Here is a 14,556-nt window from a genome sequence, read left to right as displayed (position 1 = left end):
TTTGCAGATGACACGATACTATATATAGAAACCCTCAGGACCCCACCCAAAACCTACCAGAACTGATAAGTGAATTCAGTAAGGTTGCAGGATACGAAATCAATATATAGACATCTATTGCATTTCTATACACTAATATTGAAGCAGCAGAAAGAGAAATTTAAAAAACCAATCCCATTTACTATTGCACCCAAAACAATAAAATACCTAGGAATAAACTTGACCAACATGGTGAGAGATCTATACCATGAAAGATATAAAACATTGATGAAAGAATTTGAAGAGGACACAAAGAAATGGAAAGGCATTCCACGCTCATGTATTGGAAAAACAAATATTGTTAAAATGTCTATATTACCCGAAGCAGTCTACACATTTAATGTAATCTCTGTCAAAATATGACCAGCATTTTTCATAGAACTAGAACAAACAATCCTAGAACAAACTTGTATGGAACCACAAAAGATCCTGAATTGCCAAGACGATCTTGAAAAAGAAAAACGAAACAGCAGATATCACAGTTTTAGACTTTGAGTTATATTATAACCGCAGTAAGTTATATTGTAAGCTGTAGTAATCAAAACAGTATGGTACTGGCACAAAAGTAGACACATAGATCAACATAGCAGAATAGAAAACCCAGAAATAAACCCACAATGATATGGCCAATTAATCTTTGACAAAGGATGAAAGAATATGCAATGGAAAAAGGTCTCTTCACAACTGTGTTGGGAAAACTGGACAGCTACATGTAAAAAAATGAAACTGGACCACTTTATTTCATACAAAAATAAACTCAACATGGATTAAGGACCTGAAACCATAAAAATACCACAAAGAGAGCACAGGCTGTGATTTCTCTGACATTGGTCGTAGCAACGTCTTTCTAGATATGTCTCCTGAGGCAAGGAAAACAAAAGCAAAAATAAACTCTTGGGACTAAAACAAAATAAAAGGCTTCTATACAGTGAAGTAAACAATCAACAAAATGAAAAAGTAACCTATGGAATGAGAGAAAATATTTGCAAATGACATGTCTGCTAAAGAATTTATACCCCAAATATGTAAAGAACTTACATGACTCAACACCCAAAACCAAAAAATCCAATTAAAAAACAGGCAGAAGGGGCACCTGGGTGGCTCAGTGGGTTAAGCCTCTGCCTTCGGCTCAGGTCATGACCTCAGGGTCCTGGACTCGGCCCCACATCAGGCTCTCTGCTCAGTAGGGAGCCTGCTTCCTCCTCTCTCTGCTTGCCTCTCTGCCTACATGTAATGTCTGTCTGTCAAATAAATAAACAAAATCTTTAAAACAACAACAAACAAACAAACAAACAAACAAAAACAGGCAGAAGACATGAACAGACATTTCTCCAAAGAAGATATCCAGATGGACAACAGACACATAAAAAGATGTTCTTTACCACTTAACCATCAGGGAAATGCAAATCAAAACAATGATGAGATATCACCTCACACCTGTCAGAATGGCTAAAATCAAGAATACAAGAAACATCAGGTGTTGGTGAGGATGTGGAGAAAGGGGAACACTCTTGCACTGTTGGCAGGAATGCAAACTGGTGCAACCATTATGGAAAACAGTATGGAGGTCCCTCAAGAAGTTAAAAATAGAACTATCCAGGAGCACCTGGGTGGCTCAGTGGGTTAAAGCCTCTGTCTTTGGCTCAGGTCATGATCCCAGGGTCCTGGAATCGAGCCCCACGTCAGGCTCTTTACTCAGAGGGGAGCTGCTTCCTCCTCTCTCTCTCTGCCTGCCTCTCTGCCTACTTGTGATTTCTGTCTGTCAAATAAATAAATAAAATCTTTTAAAAAAATAAAAATAGAACTATCCAGTAATCCCATTATTGGGTATTTACCCAAAGTATACAAAAACACTAATTCAAAGGGACACATGTACACTTATGTTTATAGCAGCCTTATTTACAATACCTAAGATATGAAATCAGCCCCAGTGTCCACTGATTGAAGAATGGATAAGGAAGATGAGAGATAGATGTGTGTGTGTGTGTGTGTGTGTGTGTGTGTGTGTGTTGGAATATTATTCAACCATGAAAAAGAATGAACTCTTGCCACTTGCAACAAGTTGGAGCTAGAGAGTATAATACTAAGCAAAATAAGTGAGAGAAAGACAAATATCATATGATTTCACTCACATGTAGAATTTAAGAAATGAAACAAGAAAGCAAAGGGAAAAAACAAGAAACTAACTCTTAACTATAGATGACAAACACATGGTTACCAGAGGGGAGTTGTGTGGGACAATTGGTGAAATAGGTGAAGGGGATTAATTAAACTTAGAATTAATTTAACTGAATTATTAAATTTATCTTAATGAGCACTGGGTAATACATGGAACTGTGACTCACTATATCGTACATCTGAAACTAATATAATACTGTATGTTAACTATAGTGGAACTAAATATTTTTAAAATGTCAATCAATGAAAAAAAAAACCACCTTGGTCTCTTTTCTCATTTTTCTTTTCCTTCCCTTCTTTCCTGTCATGCCCTAGACCAAACAATGGCTCCTGGGCATTGCTTGTCCTTGGCACTGAAACTCGGAGCCAAGGCAGCTCATGTTCTTACTCTGAAGCCCGGGGACAATGTGTCCCATGAATGTGTGCCCTGAGGTGAGAGGGGCCTCTGCATTCTGATGATCTTTGAAAGATTATCCCAAAATAGAACTCACCACAATCATCTGACCCTATACTTCGGGAGGCACACATTGGTGAGGCAAAGACTAGGTGCTTGCCTAAAGAACTCAGCCCTCTAATGATTGTCTTTGGAAATGCGTGGTATTTTGAAATGGAAAAACCTAAAGGCAGAAACAAGAAACCACACATGCTGAATACTTTGATATACTTTTGTTCATCACTGCATGCTTCTGTGTAACCACATACAAATTCTATGTGATAGAGAATGTGTATCTGATTAAAAAGCAGATGAATGGATAAGGAAGATGTGGTATATATATATATATTTTTCCCAATGGAATATTATGCAGCCATCAAAAAACAAAATCTTGCCATTTGCAAAGACATGAATAGAACCAGAGAGTATTATGATAAGCTAAATAAGTCAGAGAAAGACAATTGTCATATGATCTCACTGATATGAGGAATTTGAGAAACTAGATAGAGGATTATAGGGGAAGGGAGAGAAAAATGAAACAAGATGAAACCAGAGAGGGAGACAAACTGTAAGAGACTGTCAATCTCAGGAAACAAACTGAGGGTTGCTGGAGGGGAGGGGGGTGGGACGGATGGGGCGGCTGGGTGACGAACACTGAGGAGGGTATGTGCTGCTGTGGTGAGTGCTGTGAATTGTGAAGACTGATGAATCACAGACATGTACCCCTGAAACAAAAATAATACATTATATATTAATTTAAAAAAGAGAGGCTCTCTGCTCATCAGGGAGTCTGCTTCTCCCTCTGCCCTTCCTCGCCTGGCCTGAGCTCTCTCTCTTGCTCTCATATAAGTAAATAAAATCTTAAAAAAAATTAAGTACAAAGGAAGGACAAAAAAAAAAAAAAAACAAAACAAGAAACGAAACAAAACATCTTTCCTCAGGTACAGAGGAAAAAACCTCCGGGCCTGGAACAACAAAAATCAATGTAGTCTCTAGAAACTCTTCCTTCCCCGCCTGCCCCAATTCCTGCCCTGTAAGCTGGCCTAAACTCCTGCTACATGTCTTGAATGAATAGTCTCTGCGTGAAGGGAGTAGATTCCCTGGTCAGGATCTGAGATGGGAACACCAGGAAGGCCCATGCTGCATTTCTTCAAGGCTACGTGGTTTCATTTGCACGGTCACTAATTACTGCAACCGAATGGAACTCTAACATGCTGAATATCTTAAAGTATATTTTTTGGTAAAATAAGACAAGTAGGGTCTACAGTTTTCAAGCTTGTTATTTTATTTTGTTATTTTACTTTGTTTTTCTTCTTTAAAGTTTATTGACTTATTTGTGAGAGAGAGAGCAGGGGAGGGGCAGAGGGAGAGGGAAAATCTGAAGCAGACTCCCTGCTGAGCATGGAGCCTGACCGGGGACTCGATCTCATGATCATGAGATCACAACCTGAGCCGAAACCAAGAGTTTAAAATCATTTGGCAGCAAATCACAGGCAATGTGATAATTCATGAGCAACAAGAGCATTTATATCCTCCATTTTTATCCCCAAAGTACGATACTAAGTATAATAGTATTAATGTGTTTAGCAAGGCAACATATGATACAATTTAGCAGAATAATAAAAGATAGTGCAGAAAAATAAAGAGAGGTCCTATCAAGGGATTCCAACATCCTTACAAGGATTGGAGGGGAAGAGTGTTGTACAACTTCTACCTATGACATTGTGTTCGAGAAACACACACTTTGATGTTAGAACTACGTATTTCAGAAAAAAACATGCAATTTAATGTATTTTCCCTCAGTACCTTAATTTCCCAGAACACAAAAATAATAGCGGTTACCCACTAAGCACCTGCTCTATTCAGGCACTTTGACTTACATTGTTCTTAGTGCTCACAACACTCTGCATTTTTCAGGGGAGGAAACTGAAATGGAGGTTAAGGAACTTGGCTAAGGCCTCATGAGGAACCCAATTAAGTTTCAGTGAAGACCTTCATCTTGGGGTGCCCAATGGGATGATGGGGTGGCTCCATCGCTTAGGGATCTGACTCTTGGATCTCAGCTCAGGTCTTGATCTCAGTGTTGTGAGTTCAAGCTCTGTATGGGGCTCCACACTGGGCATGGAGCCCATGTACATACATACATATGAACATAAAACAAATACCTTCATCTTAACGCAAAACCTATGAACCTCCCCTGGGCTAGGGCCAGGGACTTCAGAGAAACTAGATGGAAGTCTGGACATTGTACCAATCTTATTCCAGTGGTATACTTCCAAAGTGTGTAGGATATCACTCACCGTATTTTTTTTCTGACATCCAGATCTTCCTAGAATCTTCTAGAACAAATTCCTTAATATACTGAAATCTCATTAAGAGTTAAAAGGGGGGGCGCCTGGGTGGCTCAGTGGGTTAAGCCTTTGCCTTCAGCTCAGGTCATGATCTCAGGGTCCTGGGATTGAGTCCCGCATCTGGCTCTCTGCTCAGCAGGGAGCCTGCCCCCCCCCTCTGCCTGCCTCTCCATCTACTTGTGATTTCTCTCTGTCAAAAAAAAAAAAAAAAAAAAAAAAAAAGAGTTAAAAGGGGGTGCCTGGGTGGCTCAGTCAGTTAAGTGTCCAACTCCTGATTTCAGCTCAGGTCATGATCTCAGGGTGGTGAAATCGAGCCCTGCATCCGGCTCCCTCTCAGCAGGGAGTCTGCTTGAGGATTCTCTCTCCCTCCCCCCAACCCCTCTCCCTGCCCCCCCCCCGTGCTCTCACTCTTTCTCTAAAATAAATAAATAAATCTTTTAAAGATATAAGAGAGTTAATGATGCAAAAGGACACTTAACAAATGTCATTTAGATGATGAAGTGTTCCCATTTCAGAAAAATCAAAGCAAATCTCACAGAAATACAACTCTTAGATGCACGATACTGGGAAAAGATACAAGTCACCGCCACAACTAAAACCTATTAATTGCATCTAATCTCCCCACCCCCAGCCATTATTTTCAAAGCAGTGGAAAAAATTTTGGGCTGGGAATCCACTGCCTCAAACCAGCATATTTAACAGGGTGAGGTCATACAAGCCTTTGGATTTGTTGGTCGTGTGCCTTTCATATATTCCTTGTGGGGTGACAATGCTGGCCTTGCCAAACCCACAGGACAGTGGGTTTGAACTCTATTTGAAGGTGTTTGGGGGAAGTATATAAATGTATATGCTATATGCTATATATATACATGTATATATGCTGTATGCAACTATAAATAAATGTTTACAAATGTGTTACTGTAGTTACTAATTCATAGAAGGTACAGAGCTCCTTACCCATAAATTTGCTAAAGTGAGAGGTATCTTTAAGCAGGTAGGCGGCCTTCTTTCCGGGGTAGGGGACAGTGATGAGGTAGAGAGAGATGGTTTTAGAATGAGCAGATACGGATCAGAAGGGTGTAGATAAAAGCTCACATTTTAAACAAACAAACAAAAAACCCCTCTTTTCGTTTATGCCCAGAAGGGTTTTCTTTGAGCCCCTGTAAAGAGACAAGACTCCAGACAGCAGAAGCAATGTTTACCTCAGCGTGTAGGTGAGAGGAAATGACAGGCCTGGTAATCTGTGCGATTTCTGGAAAGGGTCCCGCTCAGCCTGAGGAAAATGATACCAGTCACGAATCTACCTACCAGCACAGGGAACAGCCCCATTTTCAGATTTTAAAAGTAAACTATCTCAGAAAGTACTTTCAAAAGCATTTTCATGGGGTGCCTGGGTGGCTCAGTGGGTTAAAGCCTCTGCCTTCAGCTCAGGTCATGATCTCAGGGTCCTGGGATTGATCCCTGCATCAGGCTCTCTTCTCAGTAGGGAGCCTGCTTCCTCCTCTCTCTCAGCCTGCTTCCTGCCTACTTGTGATTTCTCTATCAAATAAATAAATAAAATCGTAAAAAAAAAAAAAAAAGCATTTTCATTTCCCCCAACTCCCCATAATGATTTAAGGCAGATAATTTGGTTAAGCCTAACTTAAGAAAAATATTAAGGCCCTTGTAAGAGAACCACATTGGTAAGTTGAATCAGCAATACATAATATAATTAGTTGAGAAAAGAGAGAGCTACGTTATTTCAATTATGTTACCCATGAGAATATTTCTTCCTTTTTCTTTCATGCACGTCAGAGCTTTATTTACATGTTTTAAGATGTGATCAGATTTCTGCAGATATTATCAGATGATTGCAGGGCATACATGATCCTTGTTTTTAAAAAATATAACTCTGACTGTGAAAATTATTCTACAGAGAGCTGGAGTTGAGCTGATGATCCTGTTCGTGATGAGCTGGGGTGGAGCGCAGTTTTCCACACACGACTGCCAACATACGGGACACCAAGTCTGAAGTTCAGGACATTGCTATTTACCCGGCTCACAAAATAAGAATGATAAGCCTGGATTACAAAATTCTATACTATCTAAGCTTCATCAAAACCTCTGAGGCATGAATTTCCTTCTTCTGTATGCATACATAAGCAATTATTTGCATTAACATGGCCAATATTTCTACAGTTTTTGAGAATCAGCAAGGGGCACTTTTCACATAATTCAAAACAGGAATTGGATGCCTAAGGGCATGTTTAGATATGTATGGGTTATTTGTAGCCTGATACCAAAGGTGCATTCAAAATTAGCAGAATAACAGCACCTGTGATTTACAAGAATGTGGCTTTAATGATTGAGACAGAAAAAATAATGATTTTTAAATGGTTCTTAATTCCAGTATTATTTTTGAAACTTGTGCTTTTAAGAACAAATTCAAAAGGCAAGGAGAGGTGTAGAGTTACACTTGTTTTACCTACCATTTTCAACTCGAGTCTTTTAAGAATTCCTTAGATTGTTCATGCATGTTCAAACACAAAAGCACAACAGCTGTTACCCTAGAACCTTTGTTTTTAAACATGTGGTCCAATTGTACAAAGCATAAGAATGATAAGACACTTTCTTTGGCAAGATTCATTCCTATATGAAACCCAAGGATTGTGTATCTTGGCATAGAACATTTGGTGATTTTTGTTTTTTTTCTTTTTAGTTCTCTGTTCTGTTTGGTCAAGGTGTGGGTTATTTTTAATTGCATTCACAGTTCTTCCTAAATTATTTTCAAAAGCAATTTAATTAAAATGCTGCATTAAATACGATTTTGGAGCAAGGTGTGTTGGGAATACAATGTGATGTAATTAATATAAACTAAGATGACATAGCCTTCTTTTCTTCTCAGATAATTGGATGGACTTTGGGATCGCTGTTAATCATGCTGTCTTTTACAAACTGTCAGTAGTTGTATATGATAAAAGAAAGAGCGCTACCAAGTAGTAAATGTCATACTACTTTATTCTTCTATAAGATAGTACATTTATCTTGGTTTGATCCTTGAAAATTGCTTAAATAATACAAAGCAGGCATTTCAATGTGATGTGCCTTTGATTAGAATATGTGAAAGGATATTACAGCATTTCAGACATAACTTTTAAAAGACTATCACCTGGGGCGCCTGGGTGGCTCAGTGGGTTAAGCCGCTGCCTTCGGCTCAGGTCCTGATCTCAGGGTCCTGGGATCGAGTCCCGCATCAGGCTCTCTGCTCAGCAGGGGGCCTGCTTCCCTCTCTCTCTCTCTCTACCAGCCTCTCCATCTACTTGTGATTTCTTTCTGTCAAATAAATAAATAAATAAAAACCTAAAAAAAAAAAAAAAAAAGACTATCACCCACGTTCACACTATGATCTTTAATTTCCCGTTGGTAATGAGAAGGTTACTTGCTTTTCTTTGGGGAAGGATACAGAGTCTGAACTTAGCAGCAGTCAAGAAATGGAAGACTTTTTTCACCATCACATCATCTCATGCTAGTCTAAACAGCACTGACCTCACAAGCTCATGATGTTGATCTTTGGATGGCCATAAATGTCAGCTACAATTATTACTGGAACTCTCAACCATTTTGGACCATTAACCTGTTCACAGTAATCTGACTGAAATCTTTAAAATATATCTCAACTCTGTATTGTCCAGAGGTGGGGAATTAATCTGAATTAAGTTAATGATTTTTATCATGAAGTCAACATTACAGTTAGTGCTTTATTTTCAACAAATTACCCAAACTAATAATACCTCTCTGTGGGGTATGATGAATTCCAACCCACTTGCTCAGCTGAATAAAGGTTGTAATGAACAAGGCAATCAGTGTGACTTCTAAGAGACACATTTATCAAACCCTTGGACCAGCACATGCAAACCGTTTAGTCCAGGGACATCTGTACTCTGTGAATCTTTTTGGGTGGTGGAAAGTTCCTGCCAGGAACAGAACAAACTGTGCTTTAATGTGACCTCCCTCCTTCCTATTTCCTAGTTCTGAAATGAGCAACTGCCACAGTTTTGGTCCAAAAAAGTGAAGATTAAGTAAACAGTTCAGTTGTAATTAAACTTGGCCAACAAAAAAAAAAAAAAAAAGGAACAGGGAGCAATGAACACAACAAAAATTCCTGTTGGGATAAACTGAAAATGGCATTTTGCAAATGGTGTAGGCATCTTAACTCTGGTCCAAGTAGATCCTCAATTTCTTGTGGAAGAAATTCCTTATTTGTGTTTTGTGGATAAGCAGCTCATGGTTTCTGAAAGGAGCAATGTTAGTATTTTGGGTGGGAGTTCATTATGGGGGGCTTTCCTGTGTGCTGGGTCTACCGGATGACATTCACCATCTCTGACTCCTGGGGTACCAAATGCTGATGGTCCTCCAGACAATCTCTCCTTACTCCCTTACATTTTCAGGGGTATGGGTAATCCCACTCCTAGCAGAGAATCACTGTGGTAATAAACAAGGATACAAGAACTGTGCACATGATTTGATGTTGGGATCACACATCTTCACTGACTAAACCCAAGAGGTTAGATTCTGTTTAGTAAATAGGAGTGTGAAGTCACTCTGCAACATTTCAGGAAAGGACATTTTAGGAAAGAGGGATGGAGAGTTGTGGTTAAAAAAAAATGGAGACATCTTAGGTCTCCTACTTCCTAGCTGTGATGTGTTGCCAACTTTAGGGAAGGATAATGATGATCTTCACCTCACATGCTCACTGGAAGGGTACAGCGTGCTGACACGCGGACTTGCTCAGCTCGGTTCCTGGTCAGCAAGCTCTCAAATGTTCCAGCCGTGAGGCATAAAGTTAGAAAAGTGGGAGTCTATGCATTTAATGGAGGTCATTCACAAGGACCAAGAATCTGTCAGAACAATATCCATTGGAAGAAACAAAGGTAAATTAGGGCAGTCTCAGAAAAAAAACTAAAAAAATAAAGCAAATGGCAATTTTCCATCACCAGAAACATGTCTTATTTGTTGTCCTGTAAACTGGTAGAGAAAAAATTAGAGTGTATTTTCATAAACTCACAGGGCATGACATTAGCATTCATGTTTATTATTTTGTGCCATATTCTATTTACTTTTTAGACAGCACAGAGCCCAACGTGGGTTTGATCTCATGACCCTGAGATCACAACATGAGCCAAAATCAAGAATCAGATGCTTAACTGACTTAACTGAGCACCCCAATTTTAGGCCATATCTAAATATGTGATGGACTCCTGTTTAAATTTGTACAATTCAGGAACTCTATACTTGATGGTTCACAACTGCTTAGCCTATGTCATAATGTTTTGTTCCATTAACTATGAATTCAGTTCAGGAATCCACAATGAATACATATGGAAACACGGAAAGTGTGCGCTCTTATTTCTGAATTTTTTATCTAAAAAACAAATGTATTGCATATCTAACATGCTTTTCTTCTCTAAAATAGCTTATAATTAATGTATTTACTGATTGAGATTGAACTCTAAGCCAATTAACACATTTAATCAGATGTAAATTCAAAATGCTTTCGGTAAAAATAACATAAAATAAAATGCTGAAATGTCACTCAGTAACTGCTAAGTTACTCAGTGCCTGCCAACAATAAAATATCATCTGATCCAGAATCCAGGGTCTGACATTTTCTAAATCAACAAAATTCCTAGAGCTCTAAATACATTTATGCCAAAAATAATACAGTAATAATGTGTGATATTTAATCCATATACATGTTGTTGCACAATTAATATTAGACATTTTAAAATAGGTGCTCACTGAAGATAATAACCCAGAACTATCACAATCAAGCATTACCAGTAAGACCATTAATATTGCAATTATTTTTCACAATTTACCACACCCTGTCCATATTTCATGGGCAAGGTCATTGTGACATTACTAGTTTGATAATTCAAAACTGGAAAATCATGTTATCAGAATTGCAATCACTCTATGTATTTATTTCTATATACTAGGACCAATTAGAAAGTGAAGTTAAAAAGGAAAATCAGTTCCATTCACAATTGCATCAAAATGAATAAAATACTTAGAAATAAATTTAACAAAAGGAGTGCAAGATTTGTATACTGAAAACTGTAAAACATTGCTGAGAACAAGTGTTTTGAATATCCAAATAAACGGAGAGTCCACGTTCATCATATGCCTTAAAGGACCGATACCACTCAGACTCAATAGTAAAATGTCAGTTCTCTCAACTTTATATAGTCAATGTAGTCCCTATCACATTCTTGTGTGTGTGTGTGTGTGTGTGTGTGTGTGTATAAACAAGCTGACTGTAAAATTTATAAGGAAATGCAAAGGAACCAAAAATGCCAAAATAATTTTCAAAAAGAACAAATTGTTAGAGTTATACTCTGCCTTCAAACTTATTATATGTCCATGGTAATAAGAACTGTGAGGTACTGGTACAGGAACAGCACACAGATTAATGGAACAGCGTGGAGTCCAGAGGCAGACTCACGAATGTAAGACAATGGATTTCTGACAAAAGTACAGATGCAATTCAGTGGTGAGGGGATTTTTTTTTTTTTTTCCAAAAAATGATGTTGGGACAACTGGATGTCCCTACACACACACACACACACACACACACACACACACACACACACAGTATTCTTACAATTCCCTAAGAGGCGACAAACCAATCAAACCAAAAATGGGCAAAAGATTTGAACATTTTAACCAAAGATCTTCAAATAGCTTGTAGGCACCTGTAAGATGATCACCATCCACAGTCATTAGAAGACTGCACATTAAAACCACCGTGGAATAGCACCACCAATCCCCTAGGATGGTGGTCATCAGACAGACAGACAACACCCAGGTCTGGTAAACGTGTAGAAAAACTGAACTCTCCTGCAGCGCTGATGGCGGATGTAAAGTGGTCCAGACACTCTGGAGAACTGCTTGGCTGTTTCCTGAGAAGTTAAACACACTTACCATGCAGCAGCAGCAATTACACCAACTACTGACACGTGCCACAACCTGGACAAATCTCAAAAACATGAGAAGTGAGAGAAGCCAGAGTCAAAAGATTACTGGGGCTCGATTCCAGGTGTATGTAATACGTAGAAATGGTAACTCTCGACTGGCAGATCAGTGGTTGTCTGGGGCTGGGGACGGAAGCAGGGAATGCCTATAAACAAGCATGAGGAAACTTTCGGTGGGGGGAGGGGATGATGGAACTGCCCTAGAATTGGATTATGGTGATGGTTACATAATTAGTATAAACCTACTAAAAATTATTGGGTTGTACAGTTACAATGGGTGACTTCTGGTATGAAATTTATACTTCAGCACACTGTAAGAAATAAAGGGAAAAGAGACAATCAAGTAAAATAAGAATTGGATCTTCAAATGTGGGTGATGTAAAGGGCAAAGTCCATTGTGGAATAAAGATGGCCGTCAATATATGTCTGTATAATGAGTAACTTATGTCCCTGGATAACTGGGAGAGTAGAAAGAGGAACTTAAAAATATTTATAATTTTTTTATTTCGTTATTATTTAACTTTCTAACTGCCTTGATTTCCTTAGGTGGAAAACAGGAATACTAGTAGTACAAGGATAGTATAAGGATTCACAGGCATAGAATGAAGCCTACTGAGATGATGAACATAGAGCTTTCATTGTAATGGTTGCCATGTAACTCCTAGATATTAGCTATTAGCAATCATAGAATATTCAGTATTTAAGTTTCCTCTATAGGTGTGAAAATACTGAACAAAAACACATCTAGGTTTCTCTAATTCCAGAGCTTTGAAATTTCCCTAAATGTAAAAACAGAACCACAATTAAATCAACTTTGTCAAAGTTAGTTGTAATAAAATTATTGATACTAGATAAATGTTGGTGCTTCAGTTGGATTTTAAAAAATAAATCCAGGGGCGCCTGGGTGGCTCAGTGGGTTAAGCCTCTGCCTTCTGCTCATGTCATGATCTCAGGGTCCTGGGATCGAGCCCCACATCGGGCTCTCTGCTCAGTGGGGAGCCTGCTTCCCCCTCTCTGCCTGTCTCTCTGCCTACTTGTGATCTCTTGCTCTGTGTTAAAGAAATTTAAAAAAAAAAAACTTAAAAAAAAATCCATTTTCAAGGCACATATTAACATATTTTAAATAAATAAAATGGTTACAAAGGAAAAAAATATCTATTGGCATGAATGAAAACTAGCTGTTTTAAATATAAAAGTTTATCAAGAAGCATAAACCGGGGATGCCTGGGTGGCTCAGTTGGTTAAGCAGCTGCCTTCGGCTCAGGTCATGATCCCAGCGTCCTGGGATCGATTCCCACATTGGGCTCCTTGCTCAGCCGGGAGCCTGCTTCTCCCTCTGCCTCTGCCTGCCATTCTGTCTGCCTGTGCTCACTCTCTCCCCCCCCTCTCTCTCTGATAAATAAATAAAATCTTTAAAAAAAAAAAAAAAAAGCATAAACCGTTTGCTAAAGACATCAGTTAAATCTTATACAATGAACAAAGAAGAAAAAATACCCTAACTTCTTGTTTCGTTTATCTTATTTGACCAGTTTATTTTTATAAACTACCACAGAATTATAGGGTTTGAAGGAATCTGAAGAGGCCATTTATCTATCTTCAAGAATTTTCTCTCATAAAAGAACTTACCCTACTTTAAAAAGAATGCAATGAAGAATCCATAACCTACTTCGTATCAAGCACTCGTCTTTCAGAAGTGTTCTTTGCTTCTGTTCTGGAAAGAGATCCACTTTGCTCTGGGAGCGTGGAAAGTACGGGTTTCATTATAAAATGAGGACTATTCCAGATGAATAACACAGTTCTTCAGATAATGAGGTTCAAGTACAAATGGGGACAAGAATAACTGAACACTGGTACACCACTGAGTTGGGTGCTCTGGGTTCCCCTTCTGTTGGACAGTGGAGCGAGCTGATGCAACAGGGACGGGGACATGGGGCCATACTCAAGTGCCATGCCATGTGCTTTAGGAGAGCAGCAGTGGCCAGAGTATACTTGTCAATTCTGCACTGTTCAGAACAGAAGGAAATGATCAGCCAAGCGAGAACAAGGACAGAGAGTAACTTCGCGGTAGAACGTTAGGGAAGACTGACCTTATGATAGGTGCCGATATGTGAAATACACACTACTTTTATTGTGCTTGAAATAGTTTATCACAAGCAAAATACTTCTGGGTACTCATTCTGACCGCCAATTATTTGTACTTTTCTTACAGGCGGTTCTAGTTGCATATATACAGTATTTGTGGACTATTTGACAGTGTCTTTAGAAACCACTGGTATTTTCATATTTACTTCCATTATGTCAAAACCATGTCATTTGAAGTTTACAGACCTGTATTTTTAGTCACATTACTTTTAGTTACCTTATTAGCACTGACACTTGTGAAATATTCAACACTGTGCCTAGAATTATTTCTAGAGCACAGCAGGTTTAGTAAAAACTTTCAGCTTCCAACGAACTCTCGAACTTTTGGGATCCTGGCTGCTTCAGTAATCAGCCGCTCCCTAGAAGGGGAAAGCGGAGGCAACTGTTGGTAGCAGCCGAC

This window comes from Mustela lutreola, chromosome 4, assembly GCF_030435805.1.
Source record: "Mustela lutreola isolate mMusLut2 chromosome 4, mMusLut2.pri, whole genome shotgun sequence".
Taxonomy (NCBI): domain Eukaryota; kingdom Metazoa; phylum Chordata; class Mammalia; order Carnivora; family Mustelidae; genus Mustela; species Mustela lutreola.
The sequence above is the reverse complement of the archived record's forward strand: the minus strand, read 5'-3'. Positions refer to the sequence as shown.